The 18,918-nt window shown below is 40.2% G+C and overlaps 1 long non-coding RNA gene across 1 annotated transcript; it reads left to right on the top strand.

The window, feature by feature from the left end:
* The first annotated feature begins 9,590 nt into the window (after nucleotides 1-9,590).
* LOC133049528 (uncharacterized) lies at nucleotides 9,591-18,675 on the top strand. Its single transcript, XR_009691351.1, has 3 exons — nucleotides 9,591-9,739; nucleotides 16,399-16,592; nucleotides 17,368-18,675. It is a non-coding gene; the product is annotated as an uncharacterized LOC133049528 (long non-coding RNA).
* The last annotated feature ends 243 nt before the right edge of the window (nucleotides 18,676-18,918 follow it).

Below are 18,918 nucleotides of genomic sequence, written 5' to 3'. Positions count from 1 at the left end.
AAATGAATTAAATGTGATGGGTGCAAGTTGGGGTAATAGGGGAACACGAACCCTCACAAAGAAATAGCAAAGGAAGACTTTTTAACCTTCATGGTGATTCCATGAAAACCAAGAATCAGAATAACTGTTAGTATCCCTTGATACTAAATTGAATTTGTACTTCATCTTCAGCAATCATTTTAATAATTGATTGCATTTTACATTTCACCCTTTCCAAGAAAGTGCAAATAGTCACAAATTTCGTTGACTTTCCTCTTGGTACACAGAACGGAAAGAGTAGTCTAAATGCTATAGCTCTTAATGGGATCCATATTGTGACTGTTGGGTTACAAATTTCTTTGTGTGTATTGGGGAGGGACTGGAGCCTAGAAAAGTGAGGAAGGAGCAGAGCATGAATAACCGCCACGTAATAAAATGGGGTGGGGAGTGCTGGGCAGAGGCTCGCTTGAACTTGAGGCCATGACATACCGTGTGCGGAAATTGACCTGAAATATGCAGCAGATCCAACGGTTACACACCTGTTAGGACCCTTTCATGTTTATGTGCCTCACATTCAGCAGCATTACAGACATATACAAAAGTGAGACTGTGGGAAGAATATTAGTGCATTTATCATTTATACCATGTGCTATCCAGGATGTTCATAATTTTCCTTTTTATTAAAAGATGAGAATTCTACTTTCACCTGTATATCATTCAACTCGATGAATTAATCTTTCTGACCATACTCATGCTTATTTTAGTGTCATGTAGCACAATAAAAGGGCTTCCCTGGTAGTTCAGAGGGTAAAGAAGCTGCCTGCAATGCAAGAGACCTGGATTCAATTCCTGGGTCGGAAAGATCCCCTGGAGAGGGACATGGCAACCCACTCCAGTATTCTTGCCTGGAGAATCCCATGGACAGAGGAGCCTGGTGGGTTCCCAGTCCACGGGTTGCAAGAATTGGACTTAGAGACTAAACCACCACCACCACCAGCAGCGCAATAAAAACTTCTCATTGGTTTAATCAATGTTTTATTTTTGTTCTCTGGTTTGCCAGTTTTGGTTTTCTGATTTTAAACCTTGAGTGATAGGAAAGAAAAAATGTGAATCAGAATTTGAGAATTTATAAGGAAGTTAAAAAGTCATCAGTTTCAACTTCCCAGTCAGCTAAGAATTTTTGTTCTTTGGGCTCCAGCCATAGTCGTTTCCCATTTTCACAATTGTGACTTCTTTATATTGTTCTGCCTTTTCACCTTCCACCTGCACTTTCTGGTTTAAACAATCATGGAGAACAGAATAAATGTTTATTATTTTTTTTCTCTCCTTTAAACTTTTTTAACCCCTACAGTCTTCTCTCCAAGAATATAATTTTTAGGTTCTTTACTTCTTTGTTTCCTACACAACAAAGATTTAGATTTTCTCCAATGATGCCAGTTTCTGAGTCTTATACATAGAAATGTATCAGTATAAAGATCAGTCGATAGATGATAAGTGAAGATACAGATAAATGCTTATCAGTTCAGTTCATTTGCTCAGTTGTGTCCAACTCTTTGCGACCCCATGGACTGCAGCACGCCAGGCTTCCCTGTCCATTACCAGCTCCTGGAGATTGCTCAAACTCATGTCCATAGAATCAGTGATAAATGTACACATATTTACATGCGTTCCTCTGAATTTTGCTTGCTCAGAATTGATGGTTGTATTCCAGATGTGTATCAACTTTTTTTTTCCTCCTTCATATTCTAGTTTTTAATGGATATCCTCCTTACTTACGTTTGTGTAGGGGATCAGTCTTTAAAAGCAGTTACATTGTTCCCACAATTAAAGTAAATCATATTAATGACTTTCCTCCTTAAAGATTTCTCTTTTCTTTCTTGGTAATATGACACCAAAGGAGTTTGTAGCGGAGAGTAGTCATGGGCCACTAGGATGGATTTCAGGGTGTCTGTGAGATCTGGAAATGACAAGTATTTCCTTCTTCTTTATCTATTTACTATTGGATATTCTTCTTATCAGCCTCCTGAAATCCATTTTGGAGTGAGGAAGCATATAAATGCATAAGCAATGATCTTGGTGAATATTTCCAGTAGTAGCTTGGGGGTAGTTCTGAGCATTTATTAAGTTTTATTTAATAAGGGTTATAGGATGGCTCAGTTGGTAAAGAATCCGCCTGCAGTACAAGAGAGCCTGGTTCAATTCCTGGGTTGGGAAGATCCCTTGCAGAAGGGATAGGCTACCCAATCCAGTATTCTTGGGCTTCCCTGTGGCTCAGCTGGTAAAGAATCCTCCTGCAATGTGGGAGACCTGGGTTTGATCCCTGGTTGGGAAGATTCCTCTGGAGAAGGGAAAGGCTACCCACTCCAGTATTCTGGCCTGGAGAATTCCATGGACTGTATAGTCCATGGGGTCACAAAAAGTCAGACATGACTAAGTGACATTCACTTTCACTGTTCAGTTTCAGTCTCAATATAGAAAACTTGGGGCCTGTTGGTTTTTGAAAGACAGTTGGATTACCCTCTTACGCCTCAGATCATCAGAAAATAGGAGGAATAGTATTATCCTCATGTTTGAAAATTAAGGAACATGCATGAGAGTGGTGTTGACCTAACGAACTCTCCTTATTTATTTATTTTTGGCTTAATAAAAACTCCACGCTAGACTCTTTTCCAAGTCCTTTACAAGTTTTCATGCATTAAGTGCCCATGGTTCCTGCCCCATAGGGTTGTTATCATCAAAACTGAAACATAAGAGGGGAAATAGAGGCATAAGCAAGCCGGGAATCTTGCACAGGCTCACACACACACACACACACACAAACACACACACACACACACACACACGGGGAAGAGCTAAAATTTGAAGTCGTAGAACTCATGCATTTTTTTTTTTTTAAGACTACATTGCTCTCTTCTGCTACTTCCCAATAGCTGGGGAAACAGTTTGGAAAGAAGACCTGTGAAAAATGGGCAAGTCTGGTTTTCCATGTCATCCCCAGAATCTCTGTAGGGCTCCCTGAGGATTCATAGCCAAATTGTTATTCTAGAGCCGGTGGTCCTACAGCTGTTGGCCATTGAGCTTCCCTATAACCTTCTAGAAGTGTCAGGGAGCAGGTGTTGGGGAAGCTGAGCTTCCAGCAGCTGCTGAGTGAATACCGTCCTTCGTGCAGCGGGCTGACCTGCCTTTAGTTGGCCAGCAGAGGCGTATCCTGGGTGGCGAGCCAGGGGCAGACCGTCTCCTCCCATCTGGGACTGGTGGTTCCAGGGGAAGGTTTGGAAGCAATAACTGATTCTAAAACACAGGAGGGTGTTAAGGCATCTTGGTGTTTATAAAAACGACACCCAGAAGCACATGTGCGCTCTTCCAGTGGGGATCTAATTCAGAGCTGGTGATTAATGAAGAACTCAGACTCTGTGTATGTGCAGCCGTCATGTAAACTCGATGCAGGGTGAACAAAACAGTCATTAATTTGCAGATACATTTTCTTTCTCCGTCAAACTTTCCAATGTTTCTTAAGCATGTTGTTTATATAAAATTTATTTATAGCGGATTTTTACCCTCCCTCCATAATCACTGAAGAGAGATATATATAAACAGGAAATGTCTCCCTTTAATTCCAGCTAACACCTTTGTTATTTATACCAGCATGCATAAGTCTCTCTTTATGACATAACATCTGTTGCTGGAAGAATGGCTTTGTTGGCAGAAGTGAGTAATGTCCTTTGAACCAAGCCAAAGAAGAGATCAGTCACAGAAGAGAAAAATAATCTGGTTCCATACATTGGCTATAATGCAGACCAAACGTACACACTTGCACACAAATTGACACGGTGATATAAAGCTCTTCCTGAATTGCTCATGGGGGGCAACGTGAGCTGGGAATTCGGGCTGCTTGTCCACTCTTGCAGATGAACTTGAGAGCTTCTACGGGCTCTGGGCTTTCTCTCATTCCTGATGAAGACATTCCTATTTGTGAGAAGTTTGCATTTATGACATTTTATATTTGCCCTTAACCATTCTCTTTCTTAAAATTGTCAACATTCGCTATGAAATTATAATTTAATTCTTATTGTAAATTAAACGTCTCCTGAGTTTACTTTACTGAATAAACTCAGTTTCTTAATAGAAATATATGTATATATATATGTACATATTTTTTCTTAGCTGTATTTTTGCTAAAATGAAGCAAAATGTTATTAATGTGGTTTGGAATGAAAACCCCAGCTTATGCAAACAAGTATTCACCTTTTTAAAGATAAGGTTTATTTTAAACATTGTAAATCTAGTATGTGCACTCCTGAAAATTTGGAAAATGTGTAAAAGCAGAAAGAGAATGTGCTTATAATCTACTACTTGGGATTTCCACTCATATTGGTAACCCAGCATCAGATCTTTGGAGTTGCAAAGAATGAAAACTATAGAATTACTTGGAATAAAGTTTTGCTCTTTGGAAGAAAAGCTATGGCAAACCTAGACAATGTATTAAAAAGCAGAGACATCACTTTGCTGACAAAGGTCTGAATAGTCAAAGCTATGGTTTTTCCAGTAATGTATGGATGTGAGATCTGGACCATTAAGAAGGTTGAGCACCAAAGAATTGATGCTTTCAAACTACGGTGCTGGAGAAAATTCCTGAGAGTCACTTGGAGTGCAAGGAGATCAAACCAGTTAATCCTAAAGGAAATCAATCCTGGAAATTCATTGGAGGGACTGATGCTGAGCCTGAAGCTCCGATACTTTGGCCATCTGATGTGAAGAGTTGACTCATTGGAAAAGACTGATGCTGGGAGAGATTGAGGGCAGGAAGAGAAGCAGGTGACAGAGGATGAGATGGTTGGATGGTACCATTGACTCAATGCACATGAGTTTGAGCAAACTCTCAGTGAAGGACAGGGAAGCCTGGTGTGCTACAGTCCATGGGGTTGCAAAGAGTTGGAAATGATTTAGTGACTGAACAATGCAAGATATTGAATATACTTCTCTGTGCTATGTAGTAGGTCCTTGTTATCTATTTTATGTACAGTCGTGTGTATCTATATAGTTATAGTGTATCAGTATAGTTAATCCTATACTGATGGTTAATCCTATACTTATCCTATAGTTAATCCTATACTCCTAATTAATCCCGCCCCCTCCTGTTTCTCCTTTGGTAACAATAAATGTGCTTTATGTGTGTGAGTCTGTTTTATATTTCTATTTTTATATTATATATAATTTATATAATATAATTATTAATAATTATATATTGATATTAATATATAATATAATATAAATAAAAATAATATAATTAATTATATAATTATAAATGATTATAATTATTTATATAATATATATTATATTTATATTGCTGTTTTTATATTATACATATAATTTATATAATATAATTATAAATATATTAATATTAATATTAATATAATAGAAATAAAATATAATATATAATTATATAATTATAAATAATTATGTATTTATATGATATATATTTATATATTATATTTATATTTCTGTTTTATAAATAAGTTCATTTGTGTAATTTTTTGATTCACATAAAAGTGATGCCATAAAATATATGTTTTGTGTTGACTGACTTCACTTAGTGTGTTAACCCCTAGGTCCATCCTTGTGGCTGCAAGTAGCATTATTTTTTCTTTTTATGCAGCTGAGTAATAATCCAGAGTGTGTGTGTGTGTATGTGTGTGTGTGTGTCTTCTTTATCCCTTCATCTGCTGATGGATGCTTAGGTTGCTTCCCTATCTTGGCTCTTGGGAATAGTGCTGCTATAAACATAGGTGTGCATATGTCTTTACAAATTAGAGCTTTTGTTTTTTTCAGATATATGCCCAGGAGTGGGACTGCTGGATCATATGGTAGCTCTGTTTTTAGCTTTTTGTGGAGCATCTATACTGTTCTTCAAAGCAGCTGTACCAATTTACATTCTCACTAACGGTGTAGAAGGATTCCCTTTTCTCCACACCCTCTCTGGTGTTTCTTATTTGTGGACATTTTGATGATGGCCATTCTGACTGGTGTGAGGGGGTCCCTCACTGTTTTGATTGCCATTTCTCCAGTAATTAGTAACATGGAGCATCTTTCCACGTGCATGTGGGCCATCAGTATGTCTTCTTTGGAGAAATGTCTATTTAGGTCTTCTGCCCATTTTTTGATTGGATTGTTTGCTTTCTTGAGATTAAATTGCATGAGCTCTTTGTATATTTTGGAAATTAAGCCCTTGTCAGCCGCATCATTTGCAAATGTTTTCTCCCAGTCCATAGTTTGTTTTTTGTTTTGTTTATGGTTTCATTTGCTGTGTAAAAGTTATAAGTTTAATCAAACCAGAACTATTTTTGATGACTACCAGTGACAAAGTCAATTGAGAATCTAGTTTTGTACAAAGATTTCCTCCACTTTTCTATTGAGGAAGGCATAGCTTGGGTGAAGACAGTATCTTATTAAGAGCTTCAGGCACCCCAGGGAATCAGAAAGCGCCTGGGAGAATTCTGAGATGACTTGGCCACCAATTTTTCAGCTGGATACCAATGGCCATAGTGTGATGAGCTGAGTGCTCACACATTTTTCTCATTCTATTGTGCTGCAGTGAATGTGAACAACAAAATAGGGAGAAAAGAACCATCTCTAAGGAAAAATCTTGAATTTCTGACATTTTGATAATTAGGAGAGCTCCATAAAAGATTTTTTAAGTGATAATTTTCACACTATTTTATTCATATAGAATTGACCTCTGGTGAATAAATGGGACTTCCCAGGTGGCGCTAGTGATAAAGAATCTACCTGCCTGCTGATGCCAGGAGACTCAGGAGACTCAGGTTCGATTTCTGGGTTGGGAAGATCCCCTGGAGAAGGAAATGGCAACCCACTCCAGTATTCTTGCCTGGGAAATCCCATGGACAGAGGAGCCTGGTGGGCTACAGTCCATGGGCTTGCAAAGAGTTGGACAAGACTGAACTCCTCACTTTGAGATTGTTAGATTAATATGACTTTGAACAGTAAGGGACTACCTTAGAACTTGGGTTAATGAAAAAAACAAAACCCCAAAAAACAAGGTTTCCTTTCACTTGGGAAGTTGAATTTGCCTCATTTCCCAAGTCTTGTTAGATAAGCTGGCATCCGTCCATTTCATCCTAGTAAGTGTGTGCTAACACGGGGTAGAAACGTCATTCTCTTGACTCTGGAATCCAGCATGTCTTTACTCACATTTTCTCTGTAATATTCATTGCATGGCTATTAGGAAGATGTCAGATGGGATTTCTGCCAATTGAGCATCTGAGAAGTTGAGTCACAAAGCATTTCGATGACTTGCCTAAGGTCGTGACCCAAACCCGCAAGAAAGCAGAGAACATACTTTAAAGTCGGTGTTAACGTTCCTCACAGGAAGCCATCACTCCTGTTCGCAGCGTTATGGTCACCATAAAATCATGACCAGGGAGCCTTTTCCCTCCTGCGCAGGCTCTGTTTCTTGGGCTGATGGCAGCTATAAATCTTAGTGGTTCTCTCAGAACAGAATCTGGCTCCAGCTTCTATAGAATTTGCCATTGCAGGGTATCTCTCATCCGCCACCGCTTACTCACGTATTGACTAATAATATTTGAAATGGGGGGAAAATTATGCTGGGGAAGAATAAGAAAGATTGGGGGACTGTGTCATTCTTTCTCGCATAAAAAGGCAAACTGCAAAGAGGAGAAAGAAGAATGGAACATTGATTGTTAATAGATGCTTAAAGACTCTGAGATCATTGTTGAACGGAATTTTGGTTTGCACGTGCGATGTCGTCTCTGAGATTCATTCAAATGAAATGTGTGAGCGTGTGTGTATGTATGTGTGCACGCACACGAGATGGATGTGTACATCAGTTTATGCAACCATCTCTGTGGCTTTTCTCACTGTTTGGAATATCTTAATAAATCAAACTGCTCTGTCACTTTATTATATAAACCAAACCATAAATGTAAACGATTCCACTTCAGTTTATTTTTTTATATGGAGGTGAAGCATAAAAAATAATTAACCTAAAGTTAATTTGAAGGGTATAATTGCCATTTTAGGCAACAAATGAGTGCTTATAAAACTCAAAGCTCTCTTTCATAAGAAGCAAATTCGAACATTTAAGAAATCTAGTTTTTTTAAAAAACCAGAATGAAGAATTTGTGAGTTACCATTAAGATCTGATCTTCCACTGCTTAAAATGGAGAATACCCCCCCAAAAAAATGAATCTTGGGAGAGTAGTGAGAAAAATCAGGCACTCTGACTTTAATCTTTAAATAGTGGAAATACTGGTGACATTGTTTTTTTTTTTAATTTTTTCATTGGAGTGTAAGTGCTTTACAACTTTATGTTGGTTTCTGCCGTATAACAGCATGAATCAGCTGTAAGTATACGGATAGCACTCCCTCTTGAGCTTCCCTCCCACCCTCCTAGGTCATCACCAGCGCTGAGCTGAGCGCTCCGTGCTGAACATCAGCTTCCACTAAGCCATCTATTTCACCCACGGTGGCATTCATATGTCAGTGCTTCTCTCGCAGTGTATCCCCTTCTCCCCTCCTCCTGCTGGGTCCACAAGTCCCTTCTCTACGCCTCTGCATCTCTCTTCCTGCTCTACAAACAAGTTCATCAATATGGTGGCCTTATTTACAGTCTGGTTTTGTAAATGCTTTGGAGGAAATTCAACATATCCAAAATTAATAATTAGTAAAGCCTGTACTTTGAATGGGCTTCCCCAGCGGCTCACAGGTAAAGAATCCACCTGCAATGCAGGAGACACAGGAGACTTGGGCTCAATCCCTGGATTGGGACGATCCCCTGGAGGAGGACATGGCAGCCCACTCCAGCACTCTTGCCTGGGAAATGCTGTGGACAGAGGAGCCTGGCGGGCTATGGTCCAAAGGGTCACGGAGAGTTTGACATCACTGAGCACACAGCACAGTGACATACCTTGAAAGGCAAATGATATTCTTGACCTGTGCCTTTTTGATTGTGGCGAGTCAAATTTATTTCTCCATGCTTGCGATTTTGGTATAGGATTTTATTTATACTGGGGTTTGTGCATGACTGTGGTATCACTATAATTGCAATTTAAATACAAAATTGCTCAGCCATATCCATCTTGTTTGCTTTCCACGGTCATATGAAGGAGGGGGTGATGCCCTGTATTTTCCCACTCCTTAAGTATAAACAATGACTCTTGGTCTTTGAGTTGGTTAGTAATTGAATGCAGGTTGGTTTGTTGTAATGGCAAATATAATAGTGTAATTTTTAATAAATGGAACTCCTTGTAGCAAGTATAAGTTGTTTGCAGTATATTACAATCAGAGGGTTCCATAATAAAGTGCTAATTGCAACTTGGCTGTAAATGTTACATTTTGTATGCAAATTGGTCTGCAGGGAGTTATTGTTTGGTGTACCATTGGTAAGAACACTAACATTGGTTTGTAATTTGTTTAAAGTGGCATGCCATTATTACTAATATATTAGATGTAGTTTATAGAAAAAATATTACTTCCTTGTGGAAGACAGAAATATTTTGTTACTATACCTTTTGAAGTTTTTATTTGATGTGGACCATTTTTAAAGTCTTTATTGTATTTGTTACAACATTACTTCTATTTCATGTTTTGATTTTTTGGCCACAAGGCATATGGGATGTTAGCTCCCAGAGTAGGCATTGAACCCACACCGCCCTGCATCAGAAGGCAAAGTCTTAACCATTGGACCACCATGAGAGCTCCTGTTACTGTGCTTTGAAGAAAGGTAAGGCAAGACTACTCAGACTGAGAACCTGAGCGTTTCATGTACATAGCAGAGAATGGAAATCTATAGCACATTATATAATTAAAATCTTTATTCACTCTGAATTATGTGTTTCCTATCCTCATAGCAAAGGCTACTTCTATTTTTGCAAACAAATTCTGATGCTGGTATTTTTTTCAACATTTTTTCTTCTTATATGCAAAATACAAACAGGCGAAATGGCCTAAGCTGATAGCTTAGGTGGGCAGGAGAGCTGATGTTGTCTGAACAGTAGTAATTCCATTGAGAGTCACCTTGTGGGTAATTATCTGGGTAAGTGATTTGAAGTGTGCATACGCAGAAGCTATTTGGCTGGAAATGTGGCAACCGAATATTTGCAGTTACTTGATTCAATACCAAGTAATAGTGCTTCCCTGGCGGCTCAGTGGAAAAGAACATGCCTGCTAGCACAGGAGACACCGGAGATGCAAGTTTGATCCTTGGGTCAGGAAGATCCCCTGGCAAGAAATGGCAACCCACTCCAGTATTCTTGCCTGGAGAATCCCAAGGAGAGAGGAGCCTGGTGGGCTATAGTCCATGGGGTCGCAAAGAGTCAGACACAAGTGAGTGACTAAGCAACAGCAGTCGTAGTGCTGGTCTTTTGCCTCCTAGGCATCCCTAGGTATTTTATTCTTTTTGTTGTGATGGTAAATGAGACTGTTTCCTTAATTTTTCTTTCTGCTCTCTCATTGCTAGTGTATAAGGAATGCAAGAGATAGTTATGCATGAATTTAGTATCCTGCAACTTCTAGAAAAATGGTACAGATGAACCTATTTCCAAGGCAAGAATAGAGAAACAGATGTAGAAAATGGACGTGTGGACGTGGAGGTGGGGAAGGAGAGAGTGGGATGAGCTAGGAGAGGTGCAATGACATATATACACTGCCGTGTGTAAAATGCCCAGAGAATCCCACGGATAGAGGAGCCTGGCAAGCTACAGTCCACGGGCTCCCAAAGAGTTGGACACGACTGAAGTGACTTGGCACACACGCATGTATGAATAGATATCGAACTGGGGTCTCCTGCTCTGCAGGTGGGTTCTTTACCAGCTGAGCTACCAGGGAAGCCCCGTAAAATAGACAGCTAGTAGGGACCTACTGCATAGCACGGGGGGGCCCAGCTCAGGGCTCTGTGATGACCTGGGGGGTGGGACGGTGCTGGGGTGGGAGGGAGACCCAGGAGGGAGGGGATAGAGGTATCCATACAGGGAGTCACTTCATGGTACAGCAGAGACTCATGCAACGGTAAAGCAATTATATTCCAGTTTTCTAAAATGTGTATTATATAGAAAAGTAAATAAATAAATATGGTTTGTGTAGCAAACGAAAAGCAAGACAGTGTAATAGTGTGTGGGAAGCAGTGCAGACAGAACAGTGGTGATTCATATCTGTCTCTCTGCCCCAAGCCTGTTTTTCCAAGTTCAAGTTTAAGGACTCGTGTTATTCCTTAATGACTATGACTTGGCATGCCTGTGAAAAGGTACAAAGCAACACTACCAATTGTCTGAGACAGTCCAGGACTTTTCCTAAAATGAGCCTGATGGCGCAGAGGGTAGGCGTTTCTCTTCCCGACCCAGTGGATAAATCAAATTGGGTCAAAAGCGTTGGGGAGCAAAGCAGGGTCCCAAAGCTTGACCTGATTGAACTTAGTCCATCAACACTGAACTTAGTCCACCACTACTGGCCTTAGTCCACCGCCGCTGGTGAGACACCCACTTCGCTGGAATCAAGTCTCTGCTGGACATTTGGAAGTGCTCAAGTCCTAGGTCGATGCGTGTGTTGCTTCAGCCATGTCCGACTCTTTCAGACCCCATGGACTGTAACCCGCCAGGCTCCTCTGCCCATGGGAATCTCCAGGCAAGAATCCTGGAGTGGGTTGCCATTTCCTTCTCCACAAGAGGTCCAGAGATAAAGTAAAGCCTGAAACACTGAAATACTAGCCAGGGAAGACTGGCCCATGAAAAGTGCTTCCATCAGCTTTGTTCTGTTTTCATATAACATACAGGACTTACTCTTTACTGTTCAAGTGCTTGATTTTATAGTATTCATGATACGGTGTTTTGATATGACCATTATTTCTAAAAATTTACTCTCAGAACTAGGATGCAAGAAAAACAGGAGTGCCACTCCTTCTAAGTGCGTTTTTCTTTGCTTGGAGAACAGGTTTCTGTGGTCCAGGGAAGCCCGGGATCAGGCAAGCACACCCAGTCTTGTGTCTGTCACGGGCTTTCTTTGGGGGATTGTGGGCTGTGCGGTGTTCTTAGCCAACAGGCAGGAGGCAGGGGAGTTCAGGAGGGTAATTGATTTGGAGAATAAATCAGCAAGTTCACACTGGGGCTAGAAAACACAGCCTCCCTCAGCATTTTAATAGATAGACAATCATTAATTTTACCCCAAATTACAAGCATGCTTATAATGTTTCAACAGCTGTTGATTAATTGTCGGACAGCAATAATGGGAGGATGAGAAAATCTTGTTGATGGAGAGTTCAGAAAGGTCAGCAAATTTACGTGGAACACAGCTGTCCCTTCTAACCTCCAGTGAAACTGTCAGACCATCATCCATTGCCCTGCCTGGAACCGACTCTTCTGAGCTATAGGATGCAGATTTTCTTTCTCTCAAAAATAAATTGGGCTGATCTATCATTACAGCATTAAAAAGCTGTAAGACTTTTTAATGTGAATGCATTTTGTAATTTTAATTCAGGAGCGTGCAAAGAGTAGAGAAAGATGGTGAATCTATGTTTCTTGTGAGAAAAAGCCCGAGGTCATGGACTTCTGTGTGTTGCTGCTATTGGACAGCACATTTCAAGAGGGTACATGGATGTTCTACTAGAACACCTAATTTTTATCCTCTTTGAGCCTGAGTTTCACTATCTTTAGGATATGAATACGAATTCTTATTTTGCAGTGATATTGGAGTACTTGAAGAATGTGCATATGATGTCCAAGTGGATACTCACCCACTAAAAATATGCAATAAATATTTATCTTAGAACTTCCCTGGCAGTGTAATGGTTAAGAATCCACCTTTCAATGCAGGGGACACAGGTTCGATGGCTGGTTGGGAAATATCCCACAAGTAGCAGGGCAACCAAGCCCATGTGCCACAACTAAGACCCAATCGAGCCAAATAGAAAAATAAATATTAAAAAAAAAAACAAGGACATAAAGAGAGATGTAAATACAATATAACCTAATCCTCAAAAAGAAAAACATAAATATAAAAAATATCTTCTCACCTTTCCTTTCTCCGCCCATCCAAAGTGAATATGAAATGAGAGGTTGGTTTTAATTGTTGAAAAGCAAAACAAGTAAACAAGTGCCTTTAATTCTGAGTTGGATAATTTCCTTATCTGCATGCCATTCTGATCTTAGGACAATTTGAGCTAAATTATAAATGATGTATGGCAGAATCCAGAAATACATTTTGTTGATTTTTTATAAGAATAAGATGTGTACACACATGTTTAGGACATAGGAATTCTTTTCATGCAATAAGGTTGAACCTGCATCTACCAATTCTGTATTATTGTAAAATAATAAATATGAGGAAAAAAGTCAAACCTAGGAAGAATATTAAAAAATTGCCATAGCTATGTCAACAGCAGTGCCTGGCCAACCACCGTTTAGAATTACTTGAACTAGAAAAGAGCGGCAGATGAAAAGCAGCACGTGGCACATTGTGACTTTGAGCTTGACTGGGACAGAAAATGATTCCCTCTTGCTGTGTGGCCCTCGCTCCCAGTGATCGCTGCCGGACCGTCCCAGATGGGCCTCTGCCTATCACAGCCAAGCATAATCGTGCTCTGCTTTCCCAGCGTGGAAGTCATGGTCACACCGTCGGCGTGCATCGTCATGAAGGCGGGGTCAGGCGGATGGCTGCTGCCGCAGCTGCGTCACGAAGGAAGAATGTCCCGGTTATTGTCGATGCAGTCAGACTGGGAAAAGAGCAGGGATGAGAGAGACGGACAGAACTGGGGGATCTTCTTCCTCTGGCGTGAACAGGGCTGTGTGTCAGGCTGCGGGCTGAGGAGACGCGGAAGGGCGTGACCGCGGGGTTCCCGGTGTGAGGCGTCGGAGGTAAAGCAGTACATCAGAGCGTGAAGGATGCACGCGGGAGGCTGCGGTTCAGACGGCACAGTCGGCACCCTAAGTGGAGATGTCACGTGAGCTCAAAACACGATTCTGAACCGAAATTAAACGAGTCTGGAGCATGGAGTTTGTTCACTCTTGGCTTTCTTCCCTTGCTTTCCTTCTGAGCTTCCCCCTTGTCCAGACGGGCCGTGGTTATGGGATGCAACTGCCCTTGGGGACCACCCCCACGCCCCCATTTCTGCTGTTCCACCCTGACTCAGAGCTGGTCTCACTCTGAGCCACTTTTTCTTCACCTTTCACATTTCGTCACGATCCTTAAACTCAACTTTGCCAAACTCAAACTGCAATCCAAGAGAAGTCCGTGTTGCAAAAATCTAAGCCAGGAACAATTTTTTTCCTCTGAAAATTCTAGGTGCAAGTAACTCAAACTTTTGGAGGATTACAACAGTTCCCACGGAAGAAGTACAACTTTGTTTCAGAATAAAACTAACTTTAACTTTGTTCATCTTAAAATAGCACACATTCATAGTAAAATGTAAGCAACATAAAATATTATTTTAAAAATATTATTCCAAATTTCCTGATCCTAAAATAATCACATCTTTGGCATTCATTATTATAAGTATTTTTTTAACCATATATAAGTCCTGATCTTGTAATTTCATTTTCTATTAACAATGACAGTTTATTTTATATTTTTAATAAATATATTTTGCATCACCAGTGTTCATGGCTGCACTTTTTTAAACAAGTTGCTTAATTATAGACTTAATATTGCCTTGAGTTTTCTAAGATTATAATTAACATCCTGAACATCCTTGTACATCTTAAGAAACTTTCTAATTTATAAGTTGTATGATTAAAAATTTGTTTAAATGCTATGATTGTTCAAAAGGTCGTGCAATTTATGTAGGTCTTTTTCCTCGCACCCTTAATAATACTAGTCAATACTTTTAATTACATTGTATCTGTTAGATAAACACTATTTTATTATTTTGACTTAATATTGGGATTTTTTAAAGCCTACTTATGATCTACTTATTGGCCTTTGTGCTTCTCATTTTTCTAACAGAATGGCTTTTTAAAAATTTTTTGTTTTCTGGTCCTTTTCTTCCTATGAATTTTTTTTTTTTTCTTTTTACTGATTTATATGAGCTCTTTGGGACTTCCCAGTTGGCTCAATGGTACAAAACCCACCTGCAATGAAGGAGACGCAAGTTTGTTCCCTCTGGAAGATTCCCTGTAATGGAAATGGCAGCCCACTCCAGAATACTTGCCTGGGAGATCCCATGGACAGAGGAGCCTGGTGGGCTGAAGTCTCTGGGGTCTCAGAAGAGCTGGACACGACCAAGTGACTAAGCAACGACAGCGAGCTCTTTGTACATGGAGCCACAGAGAGAACACTATACCCAGCCTTTCTGGGTTATTTGTCAATCTCAATTGTGCTCGTATATTTTGGTATAGAGTTTTAAGCATTACGTGTTTATCTCTATTTTATCAACAGTTTGGTATGTGGGTTCCTGTATATTAGCATTTTTGCATAACCCACGTTTAAATCAAGGTATTTTGCTTCTGTACTTCCTCCAGTGGCTTATACCTGAGCTATTACGTAATTAAATACAAACTCTTTAAGTGGAACTGGTTCTCTATCATGGCATTCCAAGTGTGATAATGGTTGGGAGAAAGAATATAAGAAAGAGAAGCTGGAAGCTTGCCATGATCGGTGCTGAAAGGCTTTCTGTACTACTGTGAGGGTGGGGTGGGAATTTGAGACATTTAGAAGGGTGGTTTCATTGCAAATTTTACTGTGCCAAGAGTTAATGAGGGTAGGGAGCATTACCTGACTATTGACCAACATTGATAAATTGACTAGCTCTCCTGTTTTACATATGTTTATTTGGTGATGAAATTTAATTGGGCACCGCTGGAACTGCATAGTGTTTTTACAGAGGATGAGAAGATTCTTAGTTTTTTGCCGTATCTTAAAAGGACCTTTATGTTGCACCTGCCATGGTTAATTGTTTGGTATTATCAGCTTCACTCCCAGATTATTCTATAGATGTGTAGGAGGGAAGCTAACCAGACAGCATCTTCTATCTTTGCCCTCCCTGAATACTAATCGTACTTTATAAGACATTCATATAAGCTGTCGGAGAGACCTTGATGATAGGGTTTATGGTTGGGTGGTTATTAATATTATTATTAAGGAGGATTTAATGATCCAGACATTGTTCTAGGCACTTTACATGAATTATCTCATGGAATCACCCTTCCTCAGATAAGGAAACTGAGACTGGGAAAGTGTGGTATCTTGATTCAAATCATCTAGGTAAGAAAGTGGCAGAATAAAGACTCTAAATCAGGTATTGTGAATGCTTGGGCTTTTCTGAAACCCAAGACTGTGTTTCTCAGCACTGTGGGAAGAATTCAGAAATGGGGGCAGCTTCAAAACCATAGCTATCTTTGCAAAACCTGGAAGAAATAGTCCAAAGACTGAAAGTACTGTATTATCTACATCCCCCAGGAATTTGGAGCAGCCACCATCTGAAATAAAAGCTAGTTTTGGCATCAGAAGATCCACCAGAAACCTGAAAATATTCCTGACAGAATTTTCTGGCTACAAAATAGGAAATATTACTCTAACGTGCAGCACTTGAGAAATGTGACATGCCACAAGGAGATTGACCAAACAACGTCACCCAGGTGATGCCGAGTGAGGTAAGGCCTGCTAATGTTGACGCTCGGAGTCCATGCGAGTCTCTAGTATCTGCGAGGTCAAACTGAGTGGCAACTCAAGCAATTGCACCCCAGTGTGTATTTTCCGTGTGAATCCTGTGTGTGTGTGTGTGTGTGTGTGTGTGTGTGTGTGTGTGTGTGAAAATGTCTCCCTCCTCCAAAGGTAGGAAGGAAAAACAAGAGGCCCAAGAGCATATCAAGCAAAGAAAGACAAGTGCATCAACGTTCAATGCTTTTTGGTTAACCGCCTTGGAAGTGTGTTGCTTTGAGGTCTTGGAAGCTGTCAGACCCGTTGCGGGTTTTTTAATTTATCCATCTCAGTAAGTCAGAAAGAGAAAAACAAATCGCATATATTAACGCATGTATGTGGAATATAGAAAATGGTACAGATGAACCTGTTCTCAGGGCTCTCAGAGATACAGGGGTAGAGCATGGACGTGTGGATGGGGGCTGGGGAGGAGGGGATAGGGTGGACTGGGGGATCGGGGCTGACATGTATATATACGTACACCACCACGTGTAAACCAGCTGGCTGGAGGGAACCGGCTGCAGCACCGGGAGCTCAGCTGTGATGACCTAGCAGGGTGGGATGGGGGGTACATATGTACGTTGCTGTTCAGTTGCTAAGTCCTATCTGATTCTGTTGGACGGCAGCACACCAGGCTTCCCTGTCCTTCACTGTCTCCTGGAGTTTGCTCAAACTCATGTCTATTGAGTCGGTGATGCCATCTAACCAACTCTTCTCTTTGTGGTACAGCAGAAAATAACACAGCATTGTAAAACAACTGGACTCCGAGGGAAAAAAGAAAGCTCCATGGGGATGACGTCATCATTTCATCCTTTCATCCTCTTGCTGTAGAACACACAGAATTTGTCTGTGTCCACAGCTGCAGAGAACGACTGTTTAATAGACAATGCCGTCTGACCTCTGTCCACTCATATTGATGTACATCAGACAAGCTAGCCATCTATAAAATGACTCTTGCCTATTTTTTTGTTCTTATTTCTTAACTTTGCAGTGATACATCGACATCTATATATACTTTCAATCCAGTATATTTTGTGTGATAAGCAATGGATAAGTACATTTCAGTGGGAACTGTAAGAGATTTCCAGGTCATTCTGGTATCTGTTATTTTCTTAGAAGTAAACCTGACAATTGAACATTGAGTCAAAACTGAACTTCCTTTTTCATGGCAGAATTTAAAACTTAGATGAATGCTAATGTTTGGATGTAGCTCCTCGAAAAAAGAAAAAAAAAAAAAAGCTTCACAAAAACAGATTGCATTATATCAACTTGGTGCTCATGTGCACTTCCACCATAAAAACACTAGAAAAGACAAGAAGCTATAAAACAAATGAAAAGTGAGCCACAGGCATAAATTATAAAAATGGAAATATATGAAAATATTTTACAGCTTCTTTTAGCAATTATGTTGAAACCAAATCGAACACTTCAGAAAAGTGTTGGAGGATTGTCAAAAGTCAAATTGGAGGATTTGGAAGTGTCAGTTTTCATTAGGGATTTGCACCTCTGCACTGCTGCCTTAGATAAAGCCTGTGTTTGGATAGACCCAAATGGGAGTAATGGACTCAAAGGGGAGTAAACGAAAACCATGTCTGCAAACCACTGAATCAGCGGACATCACAGTAGAGACAACAGCTGAAGAGCAAAAAGCTCCCGATGCACTTGTCCCAGAGATAACCTTTCAAGTCGGAAATGCATTTGCTAGGGTCTGGCAAGAAGCAGCTCCCTTGCTCGCTTTCTGATAATCAAAGAAGACTTTGACAAAGTCTTTGACAAAGACAAAGATAATCAAAGAGCATCCATGGTTGTCAATTAAATTCTTTAGCTCTGACTTCTGTTCTTAACTCCACTTTCAAGTCTGTGTTCATGTAACATGTTTGATCTGGGTTTGCTTAGGAAGATGGATGGTAATGAAAAAATGACTTTTTATATTTCTGTCCAAAATTTACATTTCTCTAACATAACTTCAGTGGTTGCCTCCTCGACTTTTTTTTTTTTTCTATTATTTACTATTTTTCTTAGAAATTGTGAATGTGGTCTCCGTTATGATTTCAACTGTTGTTAGTTGTTGTTTAGTCATTATGTTGTGTCCAACTCTTTTGTGACCCCATGGACTGTAGCCCACTGGGCTTCTCTGCCCATGGGATTTCCCAGGCCAGAATACGGAATGGGTTGCCATTTCCTTCTCCAGGGGATCTTCCCGACCCAGGGATCAAACTTGCATGTCCTGCATTGGCAGGCGGATTCTTAACCGCTGAACCACCAAGGAAGTCCATTATT

Source organism: Dama dama, chromosome 30 (genome assembly GCF_033118175.1).
Source record: "Dama dama isolate Ldn47 chromosome 30, ASM3311817v1, whole genome shotgun sequence".
Taxonomy (NCBI): Eukaryota; Metazoa; Chordata; class Mammalia; order Artiodactyla; family Cervidae; genus Dama; species Dama dama.
Note: the sequence above shows the minus strand (reverse complement) of the source record. Positions and strands in the feature narration are given on the sequence as shown.